The following is a 17,500-nucleotide window of genomic DNA, read 5'->3' as shown; positions in this document are numbered from 1 at the left end:
CGGCGTCGCTTCCTTGAATGCTTAGCCGCCTTTCGAGCTGCCATGCCGGGCTTGAGTTAGTGGTTTGCGCCCGGTACTCTACGTTAAAAGTCAGGCGGAACGGCTCTGAAGCTCCAGACGGTGCTTCCTTGAATGCTTAGCCGCCTTTCGAGCTGCCATGCCGGGCTTGAGTTAGTGGTTTGCGCCCGGTACTCTACGTTAAAAGTCAGGCGGAACGGCTCTGAAGCTCCAGACGGTGCTTCCTTGAATGCTTAGCCGCCTTTCGAGCTGCCATGCCGGGCTTGAGTTAGTGGTTTGCGCCCGGTACTCTACGTTAAAAGTCAGGCGGAACGGCTCTGAAGCTCCAGACGGTGCTTCCTTGAATGCTTAGCCGCCTTTCGAGCTGCCATGCCGGGCTTGAGTTAGTGGTTTGCGCCCGGTACTCTACGTTAAAAGTCAGGCGGAACGGCTCTGAAGCTCCAGACGGTGCTTCCTTGAATGCTTAGCCGCCTTTCGAGCTGCCATGCCGGGCTTGAGTTAGTGGTTTGCGCCCGGTACTCTACGTTAAAAGTCAGGCGGAACGGCTCTGAAGCTCCAGACGGTGCTTCCTTGAATGCTTAGCCGCCTTTCGAGCTGCCATGCCGGGCTTGAGTTAGTGGTTTGCGCCCGGTACTCTACGTTAAAAGTCAGGCGGAACGGCTCTGAAGCTCCAGACGGTGCTTCCTTGAATGCTTAGCCGCCTTTCGAGCTGCCATGCCGGGCTTGAGTTAGTGGTTTGCGCCCGGTACTCTACGTTAAAAGTCAGGCGGAACGGCTCTGAAGCTCCAGACGGTGCTTCCTTGAATGCTTAGCCGCCTTTCGAGCTGCCATGCCGGGCTTGAGTTAGTGGTTTGCGCCCGGTACTCTACGTTAAAAGTCAGGCGGAACGGCTCTGAAGCTCCAGACGGTGCTTCCTTGAATGCTTAGCCGCCTTTCGAGCTGCCATGCCGGGCTTGAGTTAGTGGTTTGCGCCCGGTACTCTACGTTAAAAGTCAGGCGGAACGGCTCTGAAGCTCCAGACGGTGCTTCCTTGAATGCTTAGCCGCCTTTCGAGCTGCCATGCCGGGCTTGAGTTAGTGGTTTGCGCCCGGTACTCTACGTTAAAAGTCAGGCGGAACGGCTCTGAAGCTCCAGACGGTGCTTCCTTGAATGCTTAGCCGCCTTTCGAGCTGCCATGCCCGGCGTGGGTTTCGCGTCCGCAGCCCGGTACATTATGGAAGCCAAAAAAAAAAAAAAATTCTAAGTGCGAGTGGGACCGGCCTGGGGGGCTTCCTTGAAAGCCCATCCGCCCTCCGAGCTCTCCCACCGGTCGTGGGTTGGCGTCCGCCACTGCTCAAAGCGAACTTCAAATTATCTGCTTAATAATGTGGAACACCATTCTTAAGTAGTTTTTCCTTAATTTGGGCTCAACTGGCCGGTAATGATCCCCGGTGTCTGAGATTGATCTCAGTGATCCAAAGAGCCCTGACACGTAATACCATCCATGAGTTTAATTGAAAAACAAAAAATGTAATCTTTATGACACATAAATACAATTTGCATAATAATTTGGAACACAGTGTAGACTTCCAGCGGACCGCGCGCGGCTCGGCTGACGGCGCAGCGCGATCTGGTACCGCTGCGCGGGACGAAACACGCCCCGTGCAGAGTTCCAGGCGGCCGGGAAGACATTTAAGCGCTGCCGCTGCAGCTGCGGCGGGGATTTGCCGTCCTCCGGTGGACACGACGAGTAAATACACCAGCAATCGCACTTACACCGTGTTCCAAATTATTATGCAAGTGACATTTATCTCAGATTTTCCTAAATAGTCGATGCAAAATGAGTCAGCATAATTTTCAAGTCATCAACCATTATTTTGATGAATTCTAATTTTATTGAACAAACCTCCGAATGATCACAGAATTTTTAAAAAATAAAAAACTTAAAATGCACTGTTCCACATTATTACGCACAACAGAGTTTTATAACATTTTATAGGTTTTTATGAACTGAAATGCCCATCTTAAGAATTTACAGCATTAGGAGGTCATATTTACTGAAATCAAAAGCTATTTCAAAGAAAAGACAAACAAGTTACATTTTAACATAGGACCCTTTATTTCAATAAAAAACAAAGTTACATTTTAACATAGGACCCTTTGTTCAACAGCAGCTTCACGATTCTTCCATCCACTGAACTTGTGAGTTTTTGTACAGTTTCTGGTTGAATTTCTTGGCAGGATCTAAGAATAGCCTGCCAGAGCTGCTCTTTGGAATTGAACTGCCTCCCACCTTCGTAGATTTTCTGCTTGACGATGCTCCACAAGTTTTCAATAGGATTGAGGTCAGGGGAGCATGGGGGCCACACCATCAGTTTCTCTCCCTTTATTCCCATAGATGCCAAAGACGTTGACGTATTTCTTGCAGCATGAGACGGTGCATTGTCATGCATGAAGATGATCTTTTGACGGAAAGCACGGTTCTTCCTGTTGTACCATGGACAGAAGTGTTGAGTCAGAAATTCCACGTAGTTAACAGACGTAATTTTGACGCCTTCAGGGACCCTAAAGGGGCCAAGCAGCTCTCTCCCCATGATTCCGGCCCAAAACATCACTCCGCCACCTCCCTGCTGACGCCGCAGCCTTGTTGGGCTATCGTGGCCGTCCACCAACCATCCACGACTCCATCCATCTGTAAAGTCAAGTCAAATCAAGTTTATTTGTATAGCCCTAAATCACAAGCAGTCTCAAAGGGCTTCACATAGACAGAAATTGACAATTATTCTCAAAGCATCCCCTGAGCTCTCAAAAGTGCAAGGAAAAACTTAAAAAACCCTACCTGGCCCATCCAAGGTGGCACGGCACTCGTCGGTGAACAGGACTGTCTGAAAATTTGTCTTCATGTAAGTCTGGGCCCACTGCAGCCGTTTCTGCTTGTTCGCGTTGTTCAGGGGTGGCCGAATGGAGGGTTTCCGCACAACTGCAAGCCTCTGGAGGATCCTGCACCTCGTCGTTCGTGGGACTTCACTGGCACCAGCAGCGTCGAATATTTGTTTGCTCGTCTTTAGTGGCATGCTTGCAGCCGCCCTCTTGATTCGATTTGTTTGTCTTGCAGAAACCTTCCTTGTCGTGCCTTTGTCTGCACGAACGCGCGTTTGCTCCGAATCAGCGACGAATTTCTTCAAAGTTCGATGGTCGCGCTTAAGCTTTCGTGCAATATCGAATGTCTGCATACCTTGTCCAAGGCATCGAACGATTTCACGCTTCTCGACAGCAGAGAGATCCTTTTTCCTCCCCATGGTTGAACGAAATGGCCGAACGCTTAAAAACGCGGAACTTAAATAGACTTGTTAATTACTACAATTGCGCTCACCTGGCAGACTACCATGGACTGTACCATGACTGAGGGTGATTTCAGTACTTGAAAAACAAAAAATGTAATCTTTATGACACTTAAATACATTTTGCATAATAATTTGGAACACGGGACCGTGTTCCAAATTATTATGCAAAGGATATTTATCTCAGATTTTCCTAAATAGCTTCCTTGAAATGTTACCCGGCTTTTGAGCTCTCCTGCCGGGCGTGGGTTTGCGTCAGCGCCCGGTAACATTATGGAAGCTAAAAGAAAGAAAAAAGAAACAAATCTAAGTGCGATTGCTGGTGTCTAAATACATTTTGCATAATAATTTGGAACACGGGACCGTGTTCCAAATTATTATGCAAGTGATATTTATCTCAGATTTTCCTAAATAGCTTTACTCGTCGTGCCGACCGGAGGGAGGCCACTCCCCGCCGCAGCTGAACAGTCATCCCGGCCTAGTGGAGGTCTGCGCAGGGGGGGTCTTCCTTGAAATGTTACCCGGCTTTTGAGCTCTCCTGTCCGGCGTGGGTTTGCGTCAGCGGCCGGTGTCATTTACTCGTCGTGCCGACCGGAGGGAGGCCACTCCCCGCCACAGCTGAACAGTCATCCCGGCCTAGTGGAGGTCTGCGCAGGGGGGGTCTTCCTTGAAATGTTACCCGGCTTTTGAGCTCTCCTGTCCGGCGTGGGTTTGCGTCAGCGGCCGGTGTCATTTACTCGTCGTGCCGACCGGAGGGAGGCCACTCCCCGCCACAGCTGAACAGTCATCCCGGCCTAGTGGAGGTCTGCGCAGGGGGGGTCTTCCTTGAAATGTTACCCGGCTTTTGAGCTCTCCTGCCGGGCGTGGGTTTGCGTCAGCGCCCTGGTAACATTATGGAAGCTAAAAGAAAGAAAAAAGAAACAAATCTAAGTGCGATTGCTGGTGTCTAAATACATTTTGCATAATAATTTGGAACACGGGACCGTGTTCCAAATTATTATGCAAGTGATATTTATCTCAGATTTTCCTAAATAGCTTTACTCGTCGTGCCGACCGGAGGGAGGCCACTCCCCGCCACAGCTGAACAGTCATCCCGGCCTAGTGGAGGTCTGCGCAGGGGGGGTCTTCCTTGAAATGTTACCCGGCTTTTGAGCTCTCCTGTCCGGCGTGGGTTTGCGTCAGCGGCCGGTGTCATTTACTCGTCGTGCCGACCGGAGGGAGGCCACTCCCCGCCACAGCTGAACAGTCATCCCGGCCTAGTGGAGGTCTGCGCAGGGGGGGTCTTCCTTGAAATGTTACCCGGCTTTTGAGCTCTCCTGTCCGGCGTGGGTTTGCGTCAGCGGCCGGTGTCATTTACTCGTCGTGCCGACCGGAGGGAGGCCACTCCCCGCCACAGCTGAACAGTCATCCCGGCCTAGTGGAGGTCTGCGCAGGGGGGGTCTTCCTTGAAATGTTACCCGGCTTTTGAGCTCTCCTGCCGGGCGTGGGTTTGCGTCAGCGCCCGGTAACATTATGGAAGCTAAAAGAAAGAAAAAAGAAACAAATCTAAGTGCGATTGCTGGTGTCTAAATACATTTTGCATAATAATTTGGAACACGGGACCGTGTTCCAAATTATTATGCAAGTGATATTTATCTCAGATTTTCCTAAATAGCTTTACTCGTCGTGCCGACCGGAGGGAGGCCACTCCCCGCCACAGCTGAACAGTCATCCCGGCCTAGTGGAGGTCTGCGCAGGGGGGGTCTTCCTTGAAATGTTACCCGGCTTTTGAGCTCTCCTGTCCGGCGTGGGTTTGCGTCAGCGGCCGGTGTCATTTACTCGTCGTGCCGACCGGAGGGAGGCCACTCCCCGCCACAGCTGAACAGTCATCCCGGCCTAGTGGAGGTCTGCGCAGGGGGGGTCTTCCTTGAAATGTTACCCGGCTTTTGAGCTCTCCTGTCCGGCGTGGGTTTGCGTCAGCGGCCGGTGTCATTTACTCGTCGTGCCGACCGGAGGGAGGCCACTCCCCGCCACAGCTGAACAGTCATCCCGGCCTAGTGGAGGTCTGCGCAGGGGGGGTCTTCCTTGAAATGTTACCCGGCTTTTGAGCTCTCCTGCCGGGCGTGGGTTTGCGTCAGCGCCCGGTAACATTATGGAAGCTAAAAGAAAGAAAAAAGAAACAAATCTAAGTGCGATTGCTGGTGTCTAAATACATTTTGCATAATAATTTGGAACACGGGACCGTGTTCCAAATTATTATGCAAGTGATATTTATCTCAGATTTTCCTAAATAGCTTTACTCGTCGTGCCGACCGGAGGGAGGCCACTCCCCGCCACAGCTGAACAGTCATCCCGGCCTAGTGGAGGTCTGCGCAGGGGGGGTCTTCCTTGAAATGTTACCCGGCTTTTGAGCTCTCCTGTCCGGCGTGGGTTTGCGTCAGCGGCCGGTGTCATTTACTCGTCGTGCCGACCGGAGGGAGGCCACTCCCCGCCACAGCTGAACAGTCATCCCGGCCTAGTGGAGGTCTGCGCAGGGGGGGTCTTCCTTGAAATGTTACCCGGCTTTTGAGCTCTCCTGTCCGGCGTGGGTTTGCGTCAGCGGCCGGTGTCATTTACTCGTCGTGCCGACCGGAGGGAGGCCACTCCCCGCCACAGCTGAACAGTCATCCCGGCCTAGTGGAGGTCTGCGCAGGGGGGGTCTTCCTTGAAATGTTACCCGGCTTTTGAGCTCTCCTGTCCGGCGTGGGTTTGCGTCAGCGGCCGGTGTCATTTACTCGTCGTGCCGACCGGAGGGAGGCCACTCCCCGCCACAGCTGAACAGTCATCCCGGCCTAGTGGAGGTCTGCGCAGGGGGGGTCTTCCTTGAAATGTTACCCGGCTTTTGAGCTCTCCTGTCCGGCGTGGGTTTGCGTCAGCGGCCGGTGTCATTTACTCGTCGTGCCGACCGGAGGGAGGCCACTCCCCGCCACAGCTGAACAGTCATCCCGGCCTAGTGGAGGTCTGCGCAGGGGGGGTCTTCCTTGAAATGTTACCCGGCTTTTGAGCTCTCCTGTCCGGCGTGGGTTTGCGTCAGCGGCCGGTGTCATTTACTCGTCGTGCCGACCGGAGGGAGGCCACTCCCCGCCACAGCTGAACAGTCATCCCGGCCTAGTGGAGGTCTGCGCAGGGGGGGTCTTCCTTGAAATGTTACCCGGCTTTTGAGCTCTCCTGTCCGGCGTGGGTTTGCGTCAGCGGCCGGTGTCATTTACTCGTCGTGCCGACCGGAGGGAGGCCACTCCCCGCCACAGCTGAACAGTCATCCCGGCCTAGTGGAGGTCTGCGCAGGGGGGGTCTTCCTTGAAATGTTACCCGGCTTTTGAGCTCTCCTGTCCGGCGTGGGTTTGCGTCAGCGGCCGGTGTCATTTACTCGTCGTGCCGACCGGAGGGAGGCCACTCCCCGCCACAGCTGAACAGTCATCCCGGCCTAGTGGAGGTCTGCGCAGGGGGGGTCTTCCTTGAAATGTTACCCGGCTTTTGAGCTCTCCTGTCCGGCGTGGGTTTGCGTCAGCGGCCGGTGTCATTTACTCGTCGTGCCGACCGGAGGGAGGCCACTCCCCGCCACAGCTGAACAGTCATCCCGGCCTAGTGGAGGTCTGCGCAGGGGGGGTCTTCCTTGAAATGTTACCCGGCTTTTGAGCTCTCCTGTCCGGCGTGGGTTTGCGTCAGCGGCCGGTGTCATTTACTCGTCGTGCCGACCGGAGGGAGGCCACTCCCCGCCACAGCTGAACAGTCATCCCGGCCTAGTGGAGGTCTGCGCAGGGGGGGTCTTCCTTGAAATGTTACCCGGCTTTTGAGCTCTCCTGTCCGGCGTGGGTTTGCGTCAGCGGCCGGTGTCATTTACTCGTCGTGCCGACCGGAGGGAGGCCACTCCCCGCCACAGCTGAACAGTCATCCCGGCCTAGTGGAGGTCTGCGCAGGGGGGGTCTTCCTTGAAATGTTACCCGGCTTTTGAGCTCTCCTGTCCGGCGTGGGTTTGCGTCAGCGGCCGGTGTCATTTACTCGTCGTGCCGACCGGAGGGAGGCCACTCCCCGCCACAGCTGAACAGTCATCCCGGCCTAGTGGAGGTCTGCGCAGGGGGGGTCTTCCTTGAAATGTTACCCGGCTTTTGAGCTCTCCTGTCCGGCGTGGGTTTGCGTCAGCGGCCGGTGTCATTTACTCGTCGTGCCGACCGGAGGGAGGCCACTCCCCGCCACAGCTGAACAGTCATCCCGGCCTAGTGGAGGTCTGAGCAGGGGGGGTCTTCCTTGAAATGTTACCCGGCTTTTGAGCTCTCCTGTCCGGCGTGGGTTTGCGTCAGCGGCCGGTGTCATTTACTCGTCGTGTCCACCGGAGGGAGGCCACTCCCCGCCGCAGCTGCAGCGGCAGCTTTGAAACGTCATCCCGGCCCCCTGGAACTGTGCGCGGGGGGGGCGATGCGTCCCGTGCGAGGTACCAGGTCGCGCTGCGCCGTCTGCCTGGCCGCTTTGGGCCCGCTGGAAGTCTATTAAAGCTCCGCGATCTCCGCCTCGGTGCTTAAAAAGCGTCCATCCGCTCTCCTGGAGCTTCTTTCGGTCATCTCGTCCGCGTGCACGGCCTGCCGGTGGCACCGGCTGGAGCTCCGCAAAAAGCTCCATTTCTGTTAAAAATGCTTAGCCGCGTCCCTGGAAGCCCAATCGGGCGTAGAAAGTGAGGGGGAAGGCCCCCAAAGCACCGGCTGGAAGTCCCAAAAAAGCTCCATGATTGGTCAATAATGCTTAGCCGCCTCCCTGGAAGCCTAATCGGGCATAAAAAGCTAGGCGGAACGGCCCCAAAGCTCCACACGGAAGTCCCAAAAAAGCTCCATGATTGGTCAATAATGCTTAGCCGCCTCCCTGGAAGCCTAACCGGGCATAAAAAGCTAGGCGGAACGGCCCCAAAGCTCCACACGGAAGTCCCAAAAAAGCTCCATGATTGGTCAATAATGCTTAGCCGCCTCCCTGGAAGCCTAATCGGGCATAAAAAGCTAGGCGGAACGGCCCCAAAGCTCCACACGGAAGTCCCAAAAAAGCTCCATGATTGGTCAATAATGCTTAGCCGCCTCCCTGGAAGCCTAATCGGGCATAAAAAGCTAGGCGGAACGGCCCCAAAGCTCCACACGGAAGTCCCAAAAAAGCTCCATGATTGGTCAATAATGCTTAGCCGCCTCCCTGGAAGCCTAATCGGGCATAAAAAGTTAGGCGGAACGGCCCCAAAGCTCCACACGGAAGTCCCAAAAAAGCTCCATGATTGGTCAATAATGCTTAGCCGCCTCCCTGGAAGCCTAATCGGGCATAAAAAGCTAGGCGGAACGGCCCCAAAGCTCCACACGGAAGTCCCAAAAAAGCTCCATGATTGGTCAATAATGCTTAGCCGCCTCCCTGGAAGCCTAATCGGGCATAAAAAGTTAGGCGGAACGGCCCCAAAGCTCCACACGGAAGTCCCAAAAAAGCTCCATGATTGGTCAATAATGCTTAGCCGCCTCCCTGGAAGCCTAATCGGGCATAAAAAGCTAGGCGGAACGGCCCCAAAGCTCCACACGGAAGTCCCAAAAAAGCTCCATGATTGGTCAATAATGCTTAGCCGCCTCCCTGGAAGCCTAATCGGGCATAAAAAGTTAGGCGGAACGGCCCCAAAGCTCCACACGGAAGTCCGAAAAAAGCTCAAAAATTTTCTAAGTGCCAACGGCTCATTCGCCGTAATGTGTCCGCTCCGCGCTGGTTCCCCGGTCGGCCGCGAATAGCGCAAAATCAGCCTCACGGAAGTTCGAAAAAAGCTCAAAAATTTTCTAAGTGCCAACGGCTCATTCGCCGTAATGTGTCCGCTCCGCGCTGGTTCCCCGGTCGGCCGCGAATAGCGCAAAATCAGCCTCACGGAAGTTCGAAAAAAGCTCAAAAATTTTCTAAGTGCCAACGGCTCATTCGCCGTAATGTGTCCGCTCCGCGCTGGTTCCCCGGTCGGCCGCGAATAGCGCAAAAATCAGCCTAAGTGCAGTACCAACCTTGGCGTGTTGGTGCGCCAGAGTACGATGAGTTGGTCCCCCTAGTCACTGTACTCATTACCTTTACCCCCTAATCGCAAAATATAGTCAGAACGTATATGCAGAAGACTATTTTTTTCTTTTTTAAAATTTTCTAAGTGCCAGCGGATGCTGGCACACGAACTGTCCGAGCTACGACGGTTCTCCGGTCGGACAGCGAGGGTGAAAAAGCGGTCCTAAAATCACCGAGGGCTGCCGCACAAGTTGTCCGAGTGGCGACGGTTCCCCGGTCGGCCACGAATGTCGAAAATTCGGCCTCTCCACCACGGAGGTCGGTGAGAATTTCAGAATATTTTCTAAGTGCCAACGGCTCTTGCGCCGTAAAGTGTCCGCTTTGCCTGGTTCCCTCGGTCGGCCACGAACGGCGAAAAATCAGCCTCTCCTTCTGGAGCTCGCCTAAGTGCCAACGGCTCTTGCGCCGTAATGTGTCCGCTTTGCCTGGTTCCCTCGGTCGGCCACAAATAGCGAAAAATCAGCCTCTCATTCTGGAGCTCGTGCCAACTTTGGCGAATATTTTCTAAGTGCCAACGGCTCTTGCGCCGTAATGTGTCCGCTTTGCCTGGTTCCCTCGGTCGGCCACAAATAGCGAAAAAATCAGCCTCTCCTTCTGGAGCTCGCCTAAGTGCCAACGGCTCTTGCGCCGTAATGTGTCCGCTTTGTCTGGTTCCCTCGGTCGGCCACAAACGGCGAAAAATCAGCCTCTCATTCTGGAGCTCGTGCCAACTTTGGCGAATATTTTCTAAGTGCCAACGGCTCTTGCGCCGTAATGTGTCCGCTTTGCCTGGTTCCCTCGGTCGGCCACAAATAGCGAAAAAATCAGCCTCTCCTTCTGGAGCTCGCCTAAGTGCCAACGGCTCTTGCGCCGTAATGTGTCCGCTTTGTCTGGTTCCCTCGGTCGGCCACAAACGGCGAAAAATCAGCCTCTCATTCTGGAGCTCGTGCCAACTTTGGCGAATATTTTCTAAGTGCCAACGGCTCTTGCGCCGTAATGTGTCCGCTTTGCCTGGTTCCCTCGGTCGGCCACAAATAGCGAAAAATCAGCCTCTCCTTCTGGAGCTCGCCTAAGTGCCAACGGCTCTTGCGCCGTAATGTGTCCGCTTTGCCTGGTTCCCTCGGTCGGCCACAAATAGCGAAAAATCAGCCTCTCCTTCTGGAGCTCGTGCCAACTTTGGCGAATATTTTCTAAGTGCCAACGGCTCTTGCGCCGTAATGTGTCCGCTTTGCCTGGTTCCCTCGGTCGGCCACAAATAGCGAAAAAATCAGCCTCTCCTTCTGGAGCTCGCCTAAGTGCCAACGGCTCTTGCGCCGTAATGTGTCCGCTTTGTCTGGTTCCCTCGGTCGGCCACAAACGGCGAAAAATCAGCCTCTCATTCTGGAGCTCGTGCCAACTTTGGCGAATATTTTCTAAGTGCCAACGGCTCTTGCGCCGTAATGTGTCCGCTTTGCCTGGTTCCCTCGGTCGGCCACGAACGGCGAAAAATCAGCCTCTCCTTCTGGAGCTCGCCTAAGTGCCAACGGCTCTTGCGCCGTAATGTGTCCGCTTTGTCTGGTTCCCTCGGTCGGCCACAAACGGCGAAAAATCAGCCTCTCATTCTGGAGCTCGTGCCAACTTTGGCGAATATTTTCTAAGTGCCAACGGCTCTTGCGCCGTAATGTGTCCGCTTTGCCTGGTTCCCTCGGTCGGCCACGAACGGCGAAAAATCAGCCTCTCCTTCTGGAGCTCGCCTAAGTGCCAACGGCTCTTGCGCCGTAATGTGTCCGCTTTGCCTGGTTCCCTCGGTCGGCCACAAATAGCGAAAAATCAGCCTCTCCTTCTGGAGCTCGTGCCAACTTTGGCGAATATTTTCTAAGTGCCAACGGCTCTTGCGCCGTAATGTGTCCGCTTTGCCTGGTTCCCTCGGTCGGCCACAAATAGCGAAAAACCAGCCTCTCCTTCTGGAGCTCGCCTAAGTGCCAACGGCTCTTGCGCCGTAATGTGTCCGCTTTGTCTGGTTCCCTCGGTCGGCCACAAACGGCGAAAAATCAGCCTCTCATTCTGGAGCTCGTGCCAACTTTGGCGAATATTTTCTAAGTGCCAACGGCTCTTGCGCCGTAATGTGTCCGCTTTGCCTGGTTCCCTCGGTCGGCCACAAATAGCGAAAAAATCAGCCTCTCCTTCTGGAGCTCGCCTAAGTGCCAACGGCTCTTGCGCCGTAATGTGTCCGCTTTGCCTGGTTCCCTCGGTCGGCCACAAACGGCGAAAAATCAGCCTCTCATTCTGGAGCTCGTGCCAACTTTGGCGAATATTTTCTAAGTGCCAACGGCTCTTGCGCCGTAATGTGTCCGCTTTGCCTGGTTCCCTCGGTCGGCCACAAATAGCGAAAAACCAGCCTCTCCTTCTGGAGCTCGCCTAAGTGCCAACGGCTCTTGCGCCGTAATGTGTCCGCTTTGTCTGGTTCCCTCGGTCGGCCACAAACGGCGAAAAATCAGCCTCTCATTCTGGAGCTCGTGCCAACTTTGGCGAATATTTTCTAAGTGCCAACGGCTCTTGCGCCGTAATGTGTCCGCTTTGCCTGGTTCCCTCGGTCGGCCACAAATAGCGAAAAAATCAGCCTCTCCTTCTGGAGCTCGCCTAAGTGCCAACGGCTCTTGCGCCGTAATGTGTCCGCTTTGCCTGGTTCCCTCGGTCGGCCACAAACGGCGAAAAATCAGCCTCTCATTCTGGAGCTCGTGCCAACTTTGGCGAATATTTTCTAAGTGCCAACGGCTCTTGCGCCGTAATGTGTCCGCTTTGCCTGGTTCCCTCGGTCGGCCACAAATAGCGAAAAAATCAGCCTCTCCTTCTGGAGCTCGCCTAAGTGCCAACGGCTCTTGCGCCGTAATGTGTCCGCTTTGTCTGGTTCCCTCGGTCGGCCACAAACGGCGAAAAATCAGCCTCTCATTCTGGAGCTCGTGCCAACTTTGGCGAATATTTTCTAAGTGCCAACGGCTCTTGCGCCGTAATGTGTCCGCTTTGCCTGGTTCCCTCGGTCGGCCACAAATAGCGAAAAAATCAGCCTCTCCTTCTGGAGCTCGCCTAAGTGCCAACGGCTCTTGCGCCGTAATGTGTCCGCTTTGCCTGGTTCCCTCGGTCGGCCACAAACGGCGAAAAATCAGCCTCTCATTCTGGAGCTCGTGCCAACTTTGGCGAATATTTTCTAAGTGCCAACGGCTCTTGCGCCGTAATGTGTCCGCTTTGCCTGGTTCCCTCGGTCGGCCACGAACGGCGAAAAACCAGCCTCTCCTTCTGGAGCTCGCCTAAGTGCCAACGGCTCTTGCGCCGTAATGTGTCCGCTTTGCCTGGTTCCCTCGGTCGGCCACAAACGGCGAAAAATCAGCCTCTCCTTCTGGAGCTCGCCTAAGTGCCAACGGCTCTTGCGCCGTAATGTGTCCGCTTTGCCTGGTTCCCTCGGTCGGCCACAAATAGCGAAAAACCAGCCTCTCCTTCTGGAGCTCGCCTAAGTGCCAACGGCTCTTGCGCCGTAATGTGTCCGCTTTGCCTGGTTCCCTCGGTCGGCCACAAACGGCGAAAAATCAGCCTCTCCTTCTGGAGCTCGCCTAAGTGCCAACGGCTCTTGCGCCGTAATGTGTCCGCTTTGCCTGGTTCCCTCGGTCGGCCACAAATAGCGAAAAACCAGCCTCTCCTTCTGGAGCTCGCCTAAGTGCCAACGGCTCTTGCGCCGTAATGTGTCCGCTTTGCCTGGTTCCCTCGGTCGGCCACAAACGGCGAAAAATCAGCCTCTCCTTCTGGAGCTCGCCTAAGTGCCAACGGCTCTTGCGCCGTAATGTGTCCGCTTTGCCTGGTTCCCTCGGTCGGCCACAAATAGCGAAAAACCAGCCTCTCCTTCTGGAGCTCGCCTAAGTGCCAACGGCTCTTGCGCCGTAATGTGTCCGCTTTGCCTGGTTCCCTCGGTCGGCCACAAACGGCGAAAAATCAGCCTCTCCTTCTGGAGCTCGCCTAAGTGCCAACGGCTCTTGCGCCGTAATGTGTCCGCTTTGCCTGGTTCCCTCGGTCGGCCACAAATAGCGAAAAACCAGCCTCTCCTTCTGGAGCTCGCCTAAGTGCCAACGGCTCTTGCGCCGTAATGTGTCCGCTTTGCCTGGTTCCCTCGGTCGGCCACAAACGGCGAAAAATCAGCCTCTCCTTCTGGAGCTCGCCTAAGTGCCAACGGCTCTTGCGCCGTAATGTGTCCGCTTTGCCTGGTTCCCTCGGTCGGCCACAAATAGCGAAAAACCAGCCTCTCCTTCTGGAGCTCGCCTAAGTGCCAACGGCTCTTGCGCCGTAATGTGTCCGCTTTGCCTGGTTCCCTCGGTCGGCCACAAACGGCGAAAAATCAGCCTCTCCTTCTGGAGCTCGCCTAAGTGCCAACGGCTCTTGCGCCGTAATGTGTCCGCTTTGCCTGGTTCCCTCGGTCGGCCACAAATAGCGAAAAACCAGCCTCTCCTTCTGGAGCTCGCGCCAACTTTGTCAAAAAATTTCTAAGTGCCAACGGCTCTTGCGCCGTAAAGTGTCCGCTTTGCCTGGTTCCCTCGGTCGGCCACAAATAGCGAAAAATCAGCCTCTCCTTCTGGAGCTCGCCTAAGTGCCAACGGCTCTTGCGCCGTAATGTGTCCGCTTTGCCTGGTTCCCTCGGTCGGCCACAAATAGCGAAAAACCAGCCTCTCCTTCTGGAGCTCGCCTAAGTGCCAACGGCTCTTGCGCCGTAATGTGTCCGCTTTGCCTGGTTCCCTCGGTCGGCCACAAATAGCGAAAAATCAGCCTCTCCTTCTGGAGCTCGCCTAAGTGCCAACGGCTCTTGCGCCGTAATGTGTCCGCTTTGCCTGGTTCCCTCGGTCGGCCACAAATAGCGAAAAACCAGCCTCTCCTTCTGGAGCTCGCGCCAACTTTGTCAAAAAATTTCTAAGTGCCAACGGCTCTTGCGCCGTAAAGTGTCCGCTTTGCCTGGTTCCCTCGGTCGGCCACAAATAGCGAAAAATCAGCCTCTCCTTCTGGAGCTCGTGCCAACTTTGGCGAATATTTTCTAAGTGCCAACGGCTCTTGCGCCGTAATGTGTCCGCTTTGCCTGGTTCCCTCGGTCGGCCACAAATAGCGAAAAATCAGCCTCTCCTTCTGGAGCTCGCCGCAAGTGCCAACGGCTCTTGCGCCGTAAAGTGTCCGCTTTGTCTGGTTCCCTCGGTCGGCCACAAATAGCGAAAAATCAGCCTCTCCTTCTGGAGCTCGTGCCAACTTTGGCGAATATTTTCTAAGTGCCAACGGCTCTTGCGCCGTAAAGTGTCCGCTTTGTCTGGTTCCCTCGGTCGGCCACAAATAGCGAAAAATCAGCCTCTCCTTCTGGAGCTCGCGCAAGTGCCAACTCTCTGCGCCGTAAAGTGTCCGCTTTGTCTGGTTCCCTCGGTCGGCCACAAATAGCGAAAAATCAGCCTCTCCTTCTGGAGCTCGTGCCAACTTGGCGAATATTTTCTAAGTGCCAACGGCTCTTGCGCCGTAATGTGTCCGCTTTGTCTGGTTCCCTCGGTCGGCCACAAATAGCGAAAAATCAGCCTCTCCTTCTGGAGCTCGCGCAAGTGCCAACGGCTCTTGCGCCGTAAAGTGTCCGCTTTGTCTGGTTCCCTCGGTCGGCCACAAATAGCGAAAAATCAGCCTCTCCTTCTGGAGCTCGTGCCAACTTTGGCGAATATTTTCTAAGTGCCAACGGCTCTTGCGCCGTAATGTGTCCGCTTTGTCTGGTTCCCTCGGTCGGCCACAAATAGCGAAAAATCAGCCTCTCCTTCTGGAGCTCGCGCAAGTGCCAACGGCTCTTGCGCCGTAAAGTGTCCGCTTTGTCTGGTTCCCTCGGTCGGCCACAAATAGCGAAAAATCAGCCTCTCCTTCTGGAGCTCGTGCCAACTTTGGCGAATATTTTCTAAGTGCCAACGGCTCTTGCGCCGTAATGTGTCCGCTTTGTCTGGTTCCCTCGGTCGGCCACAAATAGCGAAAAATCAGCCTCTCCTTCTGGAGCTCGCGCAAGTGCCAACGGCTCTTGCGCCGTAAAGTGTCCGCTTTGTCTGGTTCCCTCGGTCGGCCACAAATAGCGAAAAATCAGCCCTCTCCTTCTGGAGCTCGTGCCAACTTTGGCGAATATTTTCTAAGTGCCAACGGCTCTTGCGCCGTAATGTGTCCGCTTTGTCTGGTTCCCTCGGTCGGCCACAAATAGCGAAAAATCAGCCTCTCCTTCTGGAGCTCGTGCCAACTTTGGCGAATATTTTCTAAGTGCCAACGGCTCTTGCGCCGTAATGTGTCCGCTTTGCCTGGTTCCCTCGGTCGGCCACAAATAGCGAAAAATCAGCCTCTCCTTCTGGAGCTCGCGCCAACTTTGTCAAAAAATTTCTAAGTGCCAACGGCTCTTGCGCCGTAAAGTGTCCGCTTTGCCTGGTTCCCTCGGTCGGCCACAAATAGCGAAAAATCAGCCTCTCCTTCTGGAGCTCGCGCCAACTTTGTCGAAAAATTTCTAAGTGCCAACGGCTCTTGCGCCGTAAAGTGTCCGCTTTGTCTGGTTCCCTCGGTCGGACCGCAAATAGCGAAAAATCAGCCTCTCGCCCGTCAGGTACCAGGCGTTGGGGTACCAGGGGTAAGTGCAGTACCAGCTTTGGTCTGTTGGTGCGCCAGAGTACGATGAGTTGGTCCCCCTAGTCACTGTACTCATTACCTTTACCCCCAAATCGCAAAATATAGTCAGAACGAGTGTGGGGAACACAAGTTTTGGCCCCGAGAACCAGGCGGCTGGTGTCTCTAGCGATGTGTTCCCCCCCAAAAAGTGTTCACATGCTCGGACAGCGAACCTAGGAGCTACCGCAAAGCACTCTGGAAGTGCAAGAGCGAAAAATTTTCTAAGTACAAAAACTCTCGAAAATTTTCAAAGTGTCACAGTGCTCGAAAATTTTCAAAGTGCTACATGCTTTCCATCCAAGGAAGGAATAGTGGAGGACCGGCCGCCTCCTTAAACACAAGCCGGCGGAACGACGGGGAGGACCGGCCGCCTCCTTAAACACAGGCCGGTGGAACGTTTGGCAGAATTCTTCTCGTGGAGGACCGGCCGCCTCCTTAAACACAAGCCGGCGGAACGACGGGGAGGACCGGCCGCCTCCTTAAACACAGGCCGGTGGAACGTTTGGCAGAATTCTTCTCGTGGAGGACCGGCCGCCTCCTTAAACACAGGCCGGTGGGAACGGTTGGCAGAATTGCGTGACGGCCGCCTGCTCCCGGCGTCCGCACGTGAACGAACACCCCCTCCCGGGGACGGCCGTCTGCTCCCGACCGCCGTCCTTCACCCCCTCACCTTCCGGACCCCCGTCTGCTCCCGGCGGGCCTCCGAGTACCCCCACCTTCTCCCGAACTGACCGACAGGCAATGAGACCCGCCTTGGTAGGGCCCCCACCGGCCCCGGCTCGCGCCGGCGTTGGGTGGACGGTTCCTCCCCACTTGCGGGTCGCTCTCCACGGAGGACCGGTCGCCTCACTAAACATAGGCCGGGCGAAAATCTGCGAATGTTATACATCCAAGGAGGGAGGACCGGCCGCCTCCTTAAACCACCGGCCGGGCGAAAATATGCGAATGTTATACATCCAAGGAGGGAGGACCGGTCGCCTCACTAAACATAGGCCGGGCGAAAATCTGCGAATGTTATACATCCAAGGAGGGAGGACCGGCCGCCTCCTTAAACCACCGGCCGGGCGAAAATCTGCGAATGTTATACATCCAAGAAAGGAAGGAAGGAGGGAACCGGCCGCCTCCTTAAACACAGGCCGGGCGAAAATCTGCGAATCTTATCCATCCAAGGACGGAGGACCGGCCGCCTCCTTAAACACAGGCCGGTAGGAACGGTTGGCAGAATCGCGTGACGGCCGCCTGCTCCCGGCGTCCGCACGTGAACGAACACCCCCTCCCGGGGACGGCCGTCTGCTCCCGGCCGCCGTCCTTCACCCCCCTCAGCTTCCGGACCCCCGTCTGCTCCCGGCGGGCCTCCGAGTACCCTCCCCTTCTCCCGAACTGACCGACTGGCACTCATGACCCGCCTTGGTAGGGCCCCCACCGGCCCCGGCTCGCGCCGGCGT

Source organism: Syngnathus typhle, unplaced genomic scaffold (genome assembly GCF_033458585.1).
Source record: "Syngnathus typhle isolate RoL2023-S1 ecotype Sweden unplaced genomic scaffold, RoL_Styp_1.0 HiC_scaffold_139, whole genome shotgun sequence".
NCBI lineage: Eukaryota > Metazoa > Chordata > Actinopteri > Syngnathiformes > Syngnathidae > Syngnathus > Syngnathus typhle.
Note: the sequence above shows the minus strand (reverse complement) of the source record.